The sequence below is a fragment of the Gracilinanus agilis genome, chromosome 1 (assembly GCF_016433145.1).
Source record: "Gracilinanus agilis isolate LMUSP501 chromosome 1, AgileGrace, whole genome shotgun sequence".
Taxonomy (NCBI): Eukaryota; Metazoa; Chordata; class Mammalia; order Didelphimorphia; family Didelphidae; genus Gracilinanus; species Gracilinanus agilis.
In genome coordinates this window covers 136,160,743-136,174,752 of record NC_058130.1, presented here as the reverse complement: position 1 = coordinate 136,174,752, position 14,010 = coordinate 136,160,743, and the positions used below count along the sequence as shown (strand labels likewise).

Sequence of the window (14,010 nt, the reverse complement as noted above, 5' to 3'; positions counted from 1 at the left end):
GAAAACACTGGAAAGTATAGGAATAGAAGGACCTTTCCTAAAAATAATAAACAGTATATACCTAAAACCATCAACAAGCATCATATGCAATGGGGATAAATTAGAAGCCTTCCGAATAAGATCAGAAGTGAAACAAGGATGCCCATTCTATTCAACATAGTACTAGAAACACTAGCAGTAGCAATTAAAGAAAAAGAAATTGAAGGTATCAAAATAGGCAATGAGGAGACTAAGCTATCACTCTTTGCAGATGATATGATGGTCTACTTAAAAAATCCTAGAGAATCAACTAAGAAGCTTGTAGAAATAATAATCAACAACTTTAGCAAAGTTGCAGGATACAAAATAAATGCACATAAATCATCAGCATTTCTATACATTTCCAACACATTAGAGCAGCAAGAGGTAGAAAGAGAAACACCATTTAAAATCACCCTAGACAATATAAAATACTTGGGAATCTACCTACCAAAACAAACACAGCAATTATACGAAAACAACTACAAAACACTTTCCAAACAAATAAAACTAGATCTCAACAATTGGAAAGCCATTGATTGCTCATGGGTAGGATGAGCTAACATAATAAAAATGACTATTCTACCCAAATTAATTTACCTATTTAGCGCCATACCTATCATACAAATTTCATTTGGAATAACAAAAGATCAAGAATATCAAGGGAAATAATGAAAAAAATGTAAAGGAAGGGAGCCTAGCAGTACCAGATATTAAACTATCCTAAAAAGCAGCAGTCATCAAAACAATATGGTCCTGGCTAAGAGACAGAAGGGAGGATCAGTGGAATAGACTTGGGGTAAATGACATCAGCAAGACAGTGTATGATAAACCCAAAGAGCCCAACTTTTGGGACATGAATCCACTATTTGACAAAAACTGCTGGGAAATTTGGAAAACAATATGGGAGAGAATAGGGTTAGATCAACATCTGACACCCTACACCAAGATAAATTCAGAATGGGTGAATGACTTGAATATAAAGAGGAAAACTACAAATAAGTTAAGTGAACACAAAATAGTATACTTGTCAGATCTCTGGGAAAGGAAAGATTTTAAAACCAAGCAAGAGTTAGAGAAAATTACAAAATGTAAATTAAATGGTTTTGATTATATTAAGCTAAAAAGCTTTTGTACAAACAAAAACAATGTAGTCAAAATCAGAAGGGGGCAGCTGGGTAGCTCAGTGGAGTAAGAGTCGGGCCTGGGGACGGGAGGTCCTAGGTTCAAACCCGGCCTCAGCCACTTCCTAGCTGTGTGACCCTGGGCAAGTCACTTGACCCCCATTGCCCACCCTTACCAATCTTCCACCTATGAGACAATAAACCGAAGTACAAGGGTTTAAAAAAAAAAAATCAGAAGGGAAACAACAAATTGGGAAAAAATCTTTATAACAAAAAACTCTGACAGGGATCTAATTACTCAAATATACAAGGAGTTAAAGCAATTGCATAAAAAATCAAGCCATTCCCCAATTGATAAATGGGCAAGAGACATGAATAGGCAATTTTCAGGTAAAGAAATCAAAAGTATCAATAAGTACATGAGAAAGTGTTCTAAATCTCTAATAATTAGAGAAATGCAAATCAAAACAACTCTCTGGTATCACCTCACACCTCGTAGATTGGCTAAAATGAAAGAAGGGGAGAGTAATGAATGCTGGAGGGGATGTGGCAAAACTGGGACATTGCTGGTGGAGTTGTGAACTGATCCCACCATTCTGGCTGGCAATTTGAAACTATGCTCAAAGGGCTATAAAAGAATGCCTGCCCTTTGATCCAGCCATACCATTGCTGGGTTTGCACCCCAAACAGATCATAGATAAACAGACTTGTACAAAAATATTTATAGCTGCGCTTTTTGTAGTGGCAAAGAACTGGAAAGGGAGGGTATGTCCTTCAATTGGGGAATGGCTGAACAAACTGTGGTATATGCGGGTGATGGAATACTATTGTGCTAAAAGGAATAATAAACTGGAGGAATTCCATGCAAATTGGAGAGACCTCCAGGAAGTGATGCAGAGCGAAAGGAGCAGAGCCAGAAGAACATTGTACACAGAGACTGATATACTATGGTAAAATCAAATGTAATGGGCTCCTGTACCAGCAGCACTGCAATGACACAAGACAGCTCTTAGGGATTTATGGTAAAGATGCTACCCACATTCAGAGGAAGGACTGCAGGAGAGGAAACATATAAGATAAACAATTGCTTGAATGCATGGACTGAGGCAGACATGAATGGGAAATAGACCCTGAACAAGGACACTTGTTACAACCAGTGGAAATGTGTGTTGGCCATGGGTGGGGGGAGAGCGGGGGGTTGAAGGGGAAAGTAGGGGCATAAAGTATGTAAACAGATTAAAAATGAATATTAATAAATGTCTAATAAAAAAAAAAGAATGCCTGCCCTTTGATACAGCCATACCATTGTTGGGTTTGTACCCCAAAGAGATCATAAATAAACAGACTTGTATGAAAATATTTATAGCTGTGCTTTTTGTGGTGGCAAAGAACTGGAAAATGAGGGTATGTCCTTCAATTGGGGAATGGCTGAATAAATTGTGGTATATGCTGGTGATGGCATACTATTGTGCTAAAAGGAATAATAAACTAGAGGAGTTCCAGGTGAATTGGAATAACCTCCAGGAACTGATGCAGAGCGAAAGGAGCAGAGCCAGAAGAACATTGTACACAGAGACTGATATACTATGGTAAAATCAAATGCAATGAACTTCTGTACCAGCAGCAATGCAATGACCCAAGACAATTCTGAGGGATTTATGGACAAGAACACTACCCACAGTCAGAGGAAGAACTGCAGGAGAGGAAACGTATAAGAAAAACAACTGCTTGAATGCATGGGATGAGGTGGACATGATTGGGGATGTAGACTCGAAACTACCACACCAATGCAACTATCAACAATTTGGAAATAGGTCTTCAATGACACATGTTAAAACCAGTGGAAATGTGCTTAGGCCATGGGTGGGGGGAGAGCGGGGGGTGAAGGGGAAAGTAGGAGCATGAATCATGTAACCATGTTAAAAATGACTATTAATAAACGTTCAAAAAAAAACTATTTGGCATTGTCCAAGAAATAGAAAAGTAAAAGAGTGGAACAGAAGATACATAAAACAAACAGTCATTAAAGATTATAGTAACCTTAAGTTTCACAAAGGTAAATATCCAATTTTTTAGAATAAGAATTCACTATTTGGTAAATACTGTTGGGAAAACTGGAAAGCAATTTGACAGAGATTAGATATAGACAAATATCCCACCCCATTTACCAAGATAAGATCCAAATGGATATATAACCTAGGTATAAAGAGACACATTAAAAACAAATTAGAATAACAGAGTACATATCTATCAGATTTATGTATAGAAATATGTATGAATAAGTAACAAGAGATAGAAAGTAACAAGATAAGTAATAAGAGATCGAAAACATTGTAAAGTATAAAATGGATAATTTTGAATACATTAAATTGAAACAGTTTTATACAAATAAAACCAATTGGGGGGGGGGAGAATAGTTTCTCCAATAGAGGTCTCATATTTAAAAAATAGAGAGAACCTTGTCAAATATATGGCTATGAGCCAAGCCTCAACTGATAAATGGTCAAAAGAAGACAGATTTGGACAAATAAAAGTTGTATATAACTATATGAAAAAAACAATCTAAATCACTACTGATTAGAGAAATGTAAATCAAAACTGATTTAAGATATCAATCTCACACCTATCAGATTGGCTAAAATGATAAAAGGGGCAAAATGACAAATGTTGGAGGGGATGTAGAAAAACAGACACACTTATCCACCATTAAGAGAACTGTGAATTAATCCAACCATTTTGGAGAACAATCTGGAATTATACTCAGTTGTAAAACTATGTATACTTTTGACCCAATAATGCTAATTATTATGTTTCCTAAGATGATCAAGGAAAAAGGAAAAGAAACCCTATGTTCTAAAATATTTACATCAGCTCTTTTTGTGTTGGCAAAGAACTGGAAGCCAAAGAGATGTCCATCAAATTGAAAACAGCTGAACAAGTGGTGGTATATGATTATAATGGAATACTATTGTGTCATAAGAGACAGCAAGATGATCCCAAAAAAAACCTGGAAAAGGAGACATGGCAAAATTAGGACACTAATGCATTGTTGGTGGAGTTGTGAAATGATCCAACCATTATAGAGGGCAATTTGGAACTATGCCCAAAGGACTATAAAACTTTGCATACCCTTTGATCTGGTAATACCACTTATTGGGTCTATATCCAAAAGAAATAACAAAAAAGGTGAAAGGACTTACTTGTACAAAAATTATTTATAGCAGCTTTTTTTGTAGTGGCAAAGAAATGGAAATTGAGGGGATGTCCATCAGTTGGGGAATGGCTGAACAAATTGTGTGGTACATATTGGTGATAGAATACTACTATGCTATAAAAAATGATAAGCAAGATGACTTCAGAAAAAGGTGAGAAGATCTGCAGGAATTGATGTAGAGTGAAATAAGCACAACTAGGAAAACACTGAGTAACAATAAAAGCAATACTACACAATGATTATCTGTAAAAACTTGATTACTCTCAGCAATGCAATGATCTGGGACAATCCTGAAAGACTTTAGGACAGAGAATGCTATTCACCTCCAGAGAAAACTGTTGGGAGTCATCTTTCACATCAGTGTATTTATGGTTTTATTTTGGGGTTATGGTTACGTATAAGTGTGCTCTTACAATGACCAATATGGAAGTGTGTTTTGCATGATGATAAAAATAAAATAACTCACCACCAAAAAAAAAAAATACCTAGAAGAACTAATATGAAGAGAGGCAAAATGAAGTGAGCAGAACCAAAAGAACTTTGTACACAGTAACAATAATGTATGATGATCAATGATGAATAACTTATTAACAAGGCAAAGATCTAGGACAATTCCAAGAGACTCATGACAAAAAAGATATCCACTGCCATAGAAGGAACAGAAAGCCCTTCAGATAAGCTGAAACATATCATTTTCACTTTATTTCCTACATTAATTTTCCTCTAGTATAAGCAATATGTGTCTTGTTTCATATGATGAACAGGAAAATATGTATATGATAATACATGTAGAATAGTATCATAATATCTGCCTTCTTGGGGAGTGGGAATGAGGGGGAAATGAAGGAATGAGGCATATATTTTTGGACATAGCTAACAGGAGAATTTCTCTTGGATAAGCTTATTTATAATAATTTATCATATATTTATAACAAATCATATGTATTATATTATTGAATTACATATTATATTGCCATATATAAAAATTAATTGTAAAAAAATATTATCATGTAAAAAATTGTAAAAAAGCAGTTCATATTCTTTTCGCAATTATGGGCAGATGATGAATTCTTAACCAGTGCCTCTACTTCCTTTGCTCTCATTCTCCACTAAACTCTCTGCAATCTTGCTTCATTCAACTGAAATGCTACTCTCCAATATTACCAAGATCTTTTTTTTTTTTAAACCCTTAACTTCTGTGTATTGGCTCATAGGTGGAAGAGTGGTAAGGGTGGGCAACAGGGGTCAAGTGACTTGCCCAGGGTCACACAGCTGGGAATTGTCTGAGGCCGGATTTGAACCTAGGACCTCCTGTCTCTAGGCCTGACTCTCAATCCACTGAGCTACCCAGCTGCCCCTACCAAGATCTTTTAATGGCCAAATCTGGTATTTCTTTCAGCCCCTCATCTTTCTGTAATTTTTGACACTATCATCCTCTTCTCTTTGATGCTTTCTCTCATATAAACTTTCATGACATTGCTCTTTCTTGGTGTTCCTCTGACCTGCTGGACCTTGCTTTCTCAATCTTCTTGTAGATCTCCAAATACTAATAATAAGTATCTCCCAGGACTCTGTCCTGGAGTCTTTTTGGTTATTCCTCCATGCCTATGTTGGCAATTATGGCACGCATGCCAAAGGCAGCCATTCCCCTCCCTGTCTCTGTGCACCTGAGGACATTTCTTCCATCACCTGCCCAGCAGCCCAATGGGAGAGATTCCTCCCTCCCCTATCTGGGGTAAGATAGGGGGCTCACATGCAGCGTGAGGATTATAGTTTGAGTACTCGGTCTCTAAAAGGTTCACCATCACTGCTCTATACTATCTTATTTGGTTATCTCATCAGCTCCTATGGATTCAATGGTCATGTCTAGCTGATTATCAGATCGCAGATCCTACCCTATGGTCTTTCCTGACCTCGAAGCCTTCATCTCACATCTTCACTGTCTAATTAACAACTGTAATATGCAGAAATGTGTAGCCATTTTCTCTCTGGGTGCAGGTCAGCAGTTGCCACTTTGGAACACAGAACCTGGCAGAGCACCCAGGCATGTGCCAGGGTGACGGTTAAGGGCAGGGTATAAAAGGGGGTCCACAAACCCCTTGGGACTTCTCTCTCTTATCTCAAGGGTTAGGGAGGAAGGAGGTTTGGGCCCAGGGTGTTTTGGGAGTTTGGTTAGGCAGGCAGGGATAATCTCCATTACTAGCCAAATTCAATACTTCATTAGCATAGCTAACAACCTTGCATTATAAGCTAGAGTCAACAACTACAAATCAAGAACTGCTGCATCTGACCTAGGGGCCTGATAGCCTCCTGGGCTCAGCAATAGAGAAACAGAGTTGGGAAGTACCCTCAAGGCTTTCTCAAGGCTTGTACCTAGGAACATCAATTTGTGTTTGAAGATTTTCTTAACAAAAATTACTTAGGCAAGATCTTTAGGGTTTCCTTTCACCTACCTTCCTACTCCTCTTACCTGCCCTCTGTTCTTGGAGCCATTGCTTACCTTACTAACAGCAAATAGTCATTTAGCAGTCAGATCTGGTTGACATCATTAGCTGGTCCAGCCTTTCCAAGCCAGGTTTATCCATCATCAATTTAAGGTTTCAGGAAGTCTCAATCTACTTCCTGGAGACATTTCAAACTGCCTGGCTAGATTGGTTCTAAGGCCCTGGGGCTGTGGCAGAGAAATGTTGGGTTTAAAGGGGACCTAACCCTGCTGGTGTGAGAGCTGATATAAACTCACATTCAGTTGTGATTTGGTTCCCTCACCCTATTCATATTCTATCATCAGCATCTGCTTAGGCTCCCCTTATAACAGTTTGGCAAGCCAGGTAGGACACATAAAAAACACAATTTAAACAATGTCCTATAGAAACTCAAATCATCATGACCCCAAATTGAACTCCTTATCTTTTCCCCCAAACCCTTCCATATTCCTAATTTCTGTATTATTATTATTAAAGGTACTATCATATCCATAGTCACCCAGACTCAAGATCTATGTGTTATTCTCACCCCCTTACCCTTTCTCTCCCTATCCCCCTTTTTCAATCTATAGTCAAACCCCATCAATTTTCCTTTCATAATAACTCTCAAATATACTTCTTTCTCTCCTTTAACAGTGTTTCATCCTGGTACAGATCCACATCACTTAATATTTGAAAACTCACCCTGCTGGTTCGTTTATCAGGTTCAAATGTGTCCTCATTCCAGTCCATTTTCCACTCAGTTGTCAAAGTAAGTTTCTTAAAGGTCTGACTACATATCACTCTACCACCATTTAGTTGTGAAGATAAGATTAACTCTCCCCTTAGTCGATTTTTAGCTAATCAAATCAGTAATTTAAAGTACCCCCACTTACCATTAAATATGAAAGTCCATGTCACTTAGTAGAGTAAGCTCACACCTCCAAAGGCCACTGCCCCACCACCCTTGGGCAGTGCTAGGCAAAATGAAAGATTGTCATTGGTTTTTGTGTAGTAGGGAGAGTGACAGGAAATGACATGGAAAAAGAAGTATAAAAGAGGAGACCAGCATGATCTAGCATTCATTTCTTCCTGGCATTTGGAGTGAATGGCTGAAATCCCTGCCTTGGCTTGGAGGAGGTTTTCCTGGATCCTGAGTAGGCTTGCTGGGTGAGTGGCTGAGATTTCTGCCTCGTCTTTGGAGGGTTCCTTGGTGGAACTCTGGCTGAAGATACCACTGGACTTTGGCTGAGGATTACCAGGAAATCCACGTGGAGACAAGGGACTTGGGGAAGCAAGCCTGACTTCACCAGAGAAGGGCTTTGTAGGCTTGTTAGAATCTGTCTCTTTATCTACATTTTTCCACTTTCACTCTTTCCATCTCTTTGTAAATAAAGCTGCTAAAAGTCATTTTGACTTAAGCTATATTTTAAAATGGGTGACCATAATATTACTTATAACTCTCATATTTAGTATAAAACCTAAATTTAAATCTTACATGGTAAACTCTAATGGCTCCCTCTAGAATCTAGAATGGATTCCTCTAGAATCAAACATACCACCCTTAGTTTGACATTTGACATTTGACAACCCTTACCAACCTGGACCCTTCCTACTTTTCCAGTATTCTCACTTCACTCCTCTCCACATACTCCACAAACCAGCAGTGGTGACCTTCTTTGCTGTTACTTACACAAACAAATTGTTCTCAAATAAAAACCAATAAACCTATTATTTAAGAAGAAAGTTTGAGCTAATTCATTTCATGTAGTCTTAAGTATATTAAATTAAATTATCATTACATCTATTTTTAATATTGACCATTTAATTTCTTAAACAACATTTAAATAACAACAGTGCTCTTCTAGGAACTGTCCAATGTGTTTTAAAAATAGATGGCACTGGATAGTGTTACTAACATATAAATATCTCTTATCTCTACCACTACTAAAAATTATGTGTTGAATTTTCTCCTGTAATCATTTTCATCGAGCTAATATATGGGTCCATATTTGTTGCCTCTATTCATAAGGTATGAACTTTTTTTTTTTTAAACCCTTTCCTTCCATCTTAGAATCAATACTATGTATTGGTTCTAAGGCAGAAGAATGGTAAGGGCTAGGCAATGGGGGTTAAGTAACTTGCCCAGGGTCACACAGCTAGGAAGTGTCTGAGGCCACATTGGAACCCAGGACCTCTCATTTCTGGGCCTGGCTCTCAATCCACTGAGCCCCCCAGTAACCCTCCTCATGAATTTTTAAGGAAAACTGTCATAATGGAAAAGCAATTATTATAAACCTGCAATAAATATGACATTGAGTCAATTTTTCAAAAGGCAGATGGGAGAAAAGGTAAGGAATTTTTCCATAGTAGGAAGAAATATTGACTCTTCCTTTTGAAGGGCTGAATCCTTTCTAAATATAAATTTCTAGTAAGTGTTACTAAGTTACCAAGGAATCAAATTATAGTCAGCTAAAATATATCATTTGAATTTCTCTGAATAAAATTAACATGCCAACATATGTTCCATTAAAAGGGGGATTGAGAGATAAGAAGTAGCTTAAAGGCACTAGCAAAGAGTTTAAGGAATAATTACCACACGTAAAGTAAGGAGACTTTTAAAAAGTTTTAATTATTGCTTCCCCACTGTCAATATGACTTTAGACAGGTCCCTTAATAACTCAACAAACACGTATTAAACACATACTTATGAAGACACAATTTCTGAGAAATCAAAGATGAAAAATGATAGCTCTTATACAATCTACTAATAGAGAATATAACAAGTGCACAAATAAGTATGGCATATGTACAAGGTAGAATGTGATAAGGTCCAGACCACAGAAATCATTTCAACCCAAGACAATTATCTATTTTTGTACTATTTAAAGACTTGTAAAAAAGAGATAATAAATAAGAGAAATAAGAGGAAAGAATAGCAGTTGGACTTGATACTAGAAAGTTATGGGGAAACAGAGACATAGTCTAGGATAATGAAAGCAAATATTTTAGAGATGGAGTACCGTTCTCCCCGCCCAGGGACCATGTGCTGTGTCTCTCCCCGTGCCCTGCCCCACCCCTTACCTCACACAGGAGAGGGAGGAAGCATTCCCATTGGGCTGCTGGGCAGAGGGGTAGGGATGTGAAAAAAATATCATCAGACAAAGGGGGGGGGGGGGAAGAGCAGCTCTGCCCATGTCCCTCTGCTTTTCTAGTAACAAGGAGGGGGGGAGGCCATATATGCTCACAAAGAGTGTTCTTCATGCCATCTTTGGCACGTGTGCCATAGATTTGCCATCATTGGTCTAAGAAGTCCAACAGTGTGTAAGAATTATGAGTGCCCTTCAATTCCTGCTGCTATCCAGTAATGAACAGAAAAAACAAGTTAAAGAGAAATGGGCATTGCTAATACCTGGACAAGACAATACTAATAACCCCTATAACTCATCTAAATTATCCCCAGACTACTTCATTATAGAACTGTAGTACCATCCTCACTCAACCCCCACATCTACTCTTCTAATGAACTGGGAACTCTCACCCAGCTTGCCAAGAAAATGCATGGTCTCAGAAAAAAACAAGGAGGAAAAAAATTGCTAGACTCAAGATCTGAATCTAAGAAAAATAAGAATATATATTCAGGGCAGAGGGAGAAAATAATGAAGATGATGATAAGAACAGCATTTAGATAGCAATTTAAAGTTTGCAAAATGCTTTATAAATGTTATTTCATATGCTTTACATGGTGATACATTTATAAACTTAAAATGCTTGCCAGCTCCACAAGGGAGGAGGTTCGAAGAAGAGAGGGAGATAATTTGGATCATTTAACTTCAGACAACTTATGTAGAAATTTGTTATTAAATAAAAAATAACAAAATAAAGCTATAAATGTTACTTCATTTGATCCTGACAACAACCCTATGAAGTAGATACTATTATTATTCCCATTTTCCAGAAAAGTATGCTAAGGCACAGAGAAGTAAAGTAACTTGTCCAAGGTCACAAAATTAGTAAGTATCTGTAGCAAGAGCTGAACTTGGGTCTTCCTGACTTCAAGTCTAGCACTCTTTTCCCTGGGCCACTATTTCAATGACAAAAACCATCAAGTTTGCATTGAAAATTTAACAAATAAGAGCTACTTGTCATTCCCATCATCAAACTTCTGGAGAATGAGGAAAGTAAACTGTAAGCTAAGATACTGATGAAAGCTGACAGAAGGCAGTGAGGAGTAGTAATAGGAATAGGACTCATACTTTGAAATATTGCATTTCCCATTAGTTGGCAATAGTTAAATATCAACTGCAAAACCTGTAGTTTCAACTTTTAGTCAAGCATGAATTGCAGACTGATAATTACCCACTCTGTATTAGATCTATAATATTCTATACTGGACATCAGCTTCATGCCTAATCTGTTTTATTACTTACTCAATGTTCTTAGAACTGTAAGATGAGATTAATTGCCTATAGTGGTTTTCCAATGTACCACACCCTGCACTCCCACTCATGTTTTCTATCTAGAAGCACTGTGAGACCTCTCCCAAGTTCATAAATGATGACAAGGTAGACAATGGGGGAATGTGGAACCTGCAAAGTAGGGACTCTGGCATTCCAGAAGAGCCCCCCAATCTTGTCCATCCTCTTATTCCCAATGACAACAAACCTCAAAACATACCTCCACCTGAATTTGGAATGGGAGATAACAAGCTCCCAGATCTCAATAAATATGCCAATCCTGATCCACAGCGTGGGGAGGTTGCCACTCTACAGCAGAGCTGCTACTCCATATTGTCAACTCCAAAGAGACTATTCTACTAGCCCTTTGGCTTGTCCATCAGCCCTAAGGCTACCTGATTAACCCCACCATAAACCGTTTCTTCTTTAAATAAAATTATTTTCTTACTTCTGGATTGAACAGAGTTTGAGTCTCCCATTCTTGGGGTGAGACCCTGCTACATAAACTTGGGTGTGTTTCTCTCACAGCAATATGACCTTGACAAAACTGGCTCATAATATTCTAATTTTTCTTTCCTTTGTTTCTGAGAGTATATCAATCATATAATTGTTAGTTTATTTTTCTTATCTGTACATGTCAGTGAAAAAGGAAATTAATTACTGCATAAAATAAATCAGGAGTAAAACAGATAAAGGAGCAAGAAACTTATAAAATGAACTGTTTATGACGAGTAAGATTTTAGCAAAAAAATTTTTTTCAATTGTCTCTAGCCTTAAAAATTAGGCAAGAAGAACAATGAGAGAGAAAGATTGCCCATTTCCAAGATTTGTTGTACACTAAAAGAAGAACTAAATTCATAAATCAGTATAAGAAACTTGGAATCCAACATGATCTTTTTTTATTATTAACTTTATGGGCTTGCTGCAAATTATAATGGAAGAACAATTGGGCTTTGATGATGTATTTCTCCATACATTAAAATTTCAAATTATTTGGATACCTTCATTCAGGATGCATGTGCTAGATGATACAAATCCCTCTGTGGTAGATGATACAAATCTTTCAGACCTTCTCACTTGGATTATTACAATAGCCTCCTAATTGGTTTCCCTGCCTTCAGTCTTTCTACTCTCCCATTCTTTACATAGCTGCCAAACTAATATACTAAATATCAGGTCTTAACATGTCACTCCCTATTGCCTATTGGAGAAAATGTAAAATTCTCTTTTAACAGTGAAAGTCCTTCACAATGAAACTCCAACTACCCATCCAACTTGATTTCACATACCCCACATCACTCCCAGACTGGCTACTTGCTGGGAGCCACAATCTTTCACTGCCCTATCTTCATCTTTGTACAGGTGACATGTCCCCTCATGCCTTGAACACACTCTTTTCTTAATTCCTCCTCTTGGAGTTCTTAACCCCTCCAAGGCTTATCTCTACTACCATGTACTTCTCTTGAAGGACTTGGCTTTGTCCAATTCCCCAGGAAAAAGTATTCTTACCTCTCTTCTCCAATTCACCCTCACTGAAAAATAGTTTGTATGTTTTTTTACATATCAATTTTACTTATCTGTGCATGTGCTATTCTCAAAAGAATCCAAGTTCCTTGAAAGGCCTTTTAATTCTCAGTACTTACATAGGCACTCAGAGAGCATGTAAATAGTTGTTGAATTAATAAATAGAAGTTGCAAAGCAGGTGTTCATAGAATTTCTTCATAAGGGTTCCTCTTAAAACAAGAAAATCACACATCCAGTGGTTCTGTGACCACAGCACCAAAAATTAAGGAACCATAAGTCAAATTACAATGAGGAATGTTTAAAGAGAAATAGTAATACCAACAAATATTGCTCAAAAGTCTACTATAATGCAAAAAAAGTACTAGGTAGGTATGACAACTATGAATTATTAAGGAGATCAATAAGATAATTCTAAAGGGAAATTATAGGAAATTTGAACAGAGACATAGAAGATGGGGACAGCTAAATAAGAACAAAATACATGTTGCCATAATCTTTTTTTATAACACAGACAGTTCTCAATTTACAAAATTTTTATAATACAGACAGTTCTCAATTTATAACCTGTTCAGCAAATTTGGGGAAGGAAGGCAGTAAGGGGGCTTGGGATGCCCATGGAGAGAGGGGCCAACACATGACTCAAGGACACCTTGGGGCCTAGGACACTCAGTGGCACTGAGGTCAGCCACAGACAGAAATAAAAGAGGACAGGCAACACACAGGAGAGCTAGGATAGGCATGATGATAGTAACATCAGGGTGGGTAAATGGGGCAAAGGTCTCCTCTACTAGAGGGGGAGAGGGGCATAAGGTGGGAGGGAGGGGGGAGAGAGAGGAAACACAGTACTATAAAGCAAATATAGAGTATTTTTGGAATGCAGATTTCTTTCAGAATTCTTCATTGTGATGTCAAATTTGCATCATGCAAATTTATGTAAAGCAAGAGCTGTCTGTTTAAAAATATCTCTGAAAAAAATAGTATATTTGAAAGTGCTTCTACCTACATGACCCTGGGCAAGTCACTTAATCCCCACTGCCTGGCCCTTACTGCTCTTCTGCATTGGAATGATTAGTATCTATTCTAAGACAGAAGGTAAGGGTTTTTTAAAAAAGAAAGGAAAGGAAGGGAAGGAAGGGAAGGAAAGGAAAGGAAGGAAAGGAAGGAAAGGAAGGAAAGGAAGGAAACGAAAGAAATGAAGGAAACGAAAGAA

General features: G+C 37.6%; 1 protein-coding gene across 1 annotated transcript in view; it reads right to left on the bottom strand.

Annotated features, from left to right (window-relative positions):
• Positions 1-14,010, bottom strand: part of UNKL (unk like zinc finger) — a 132,982-nt gene that overhangs the window by 73,229 nt on the left and 45,743 nt on the right. The gene's annotated exons all lie outside the window — the stretch shown is intronic.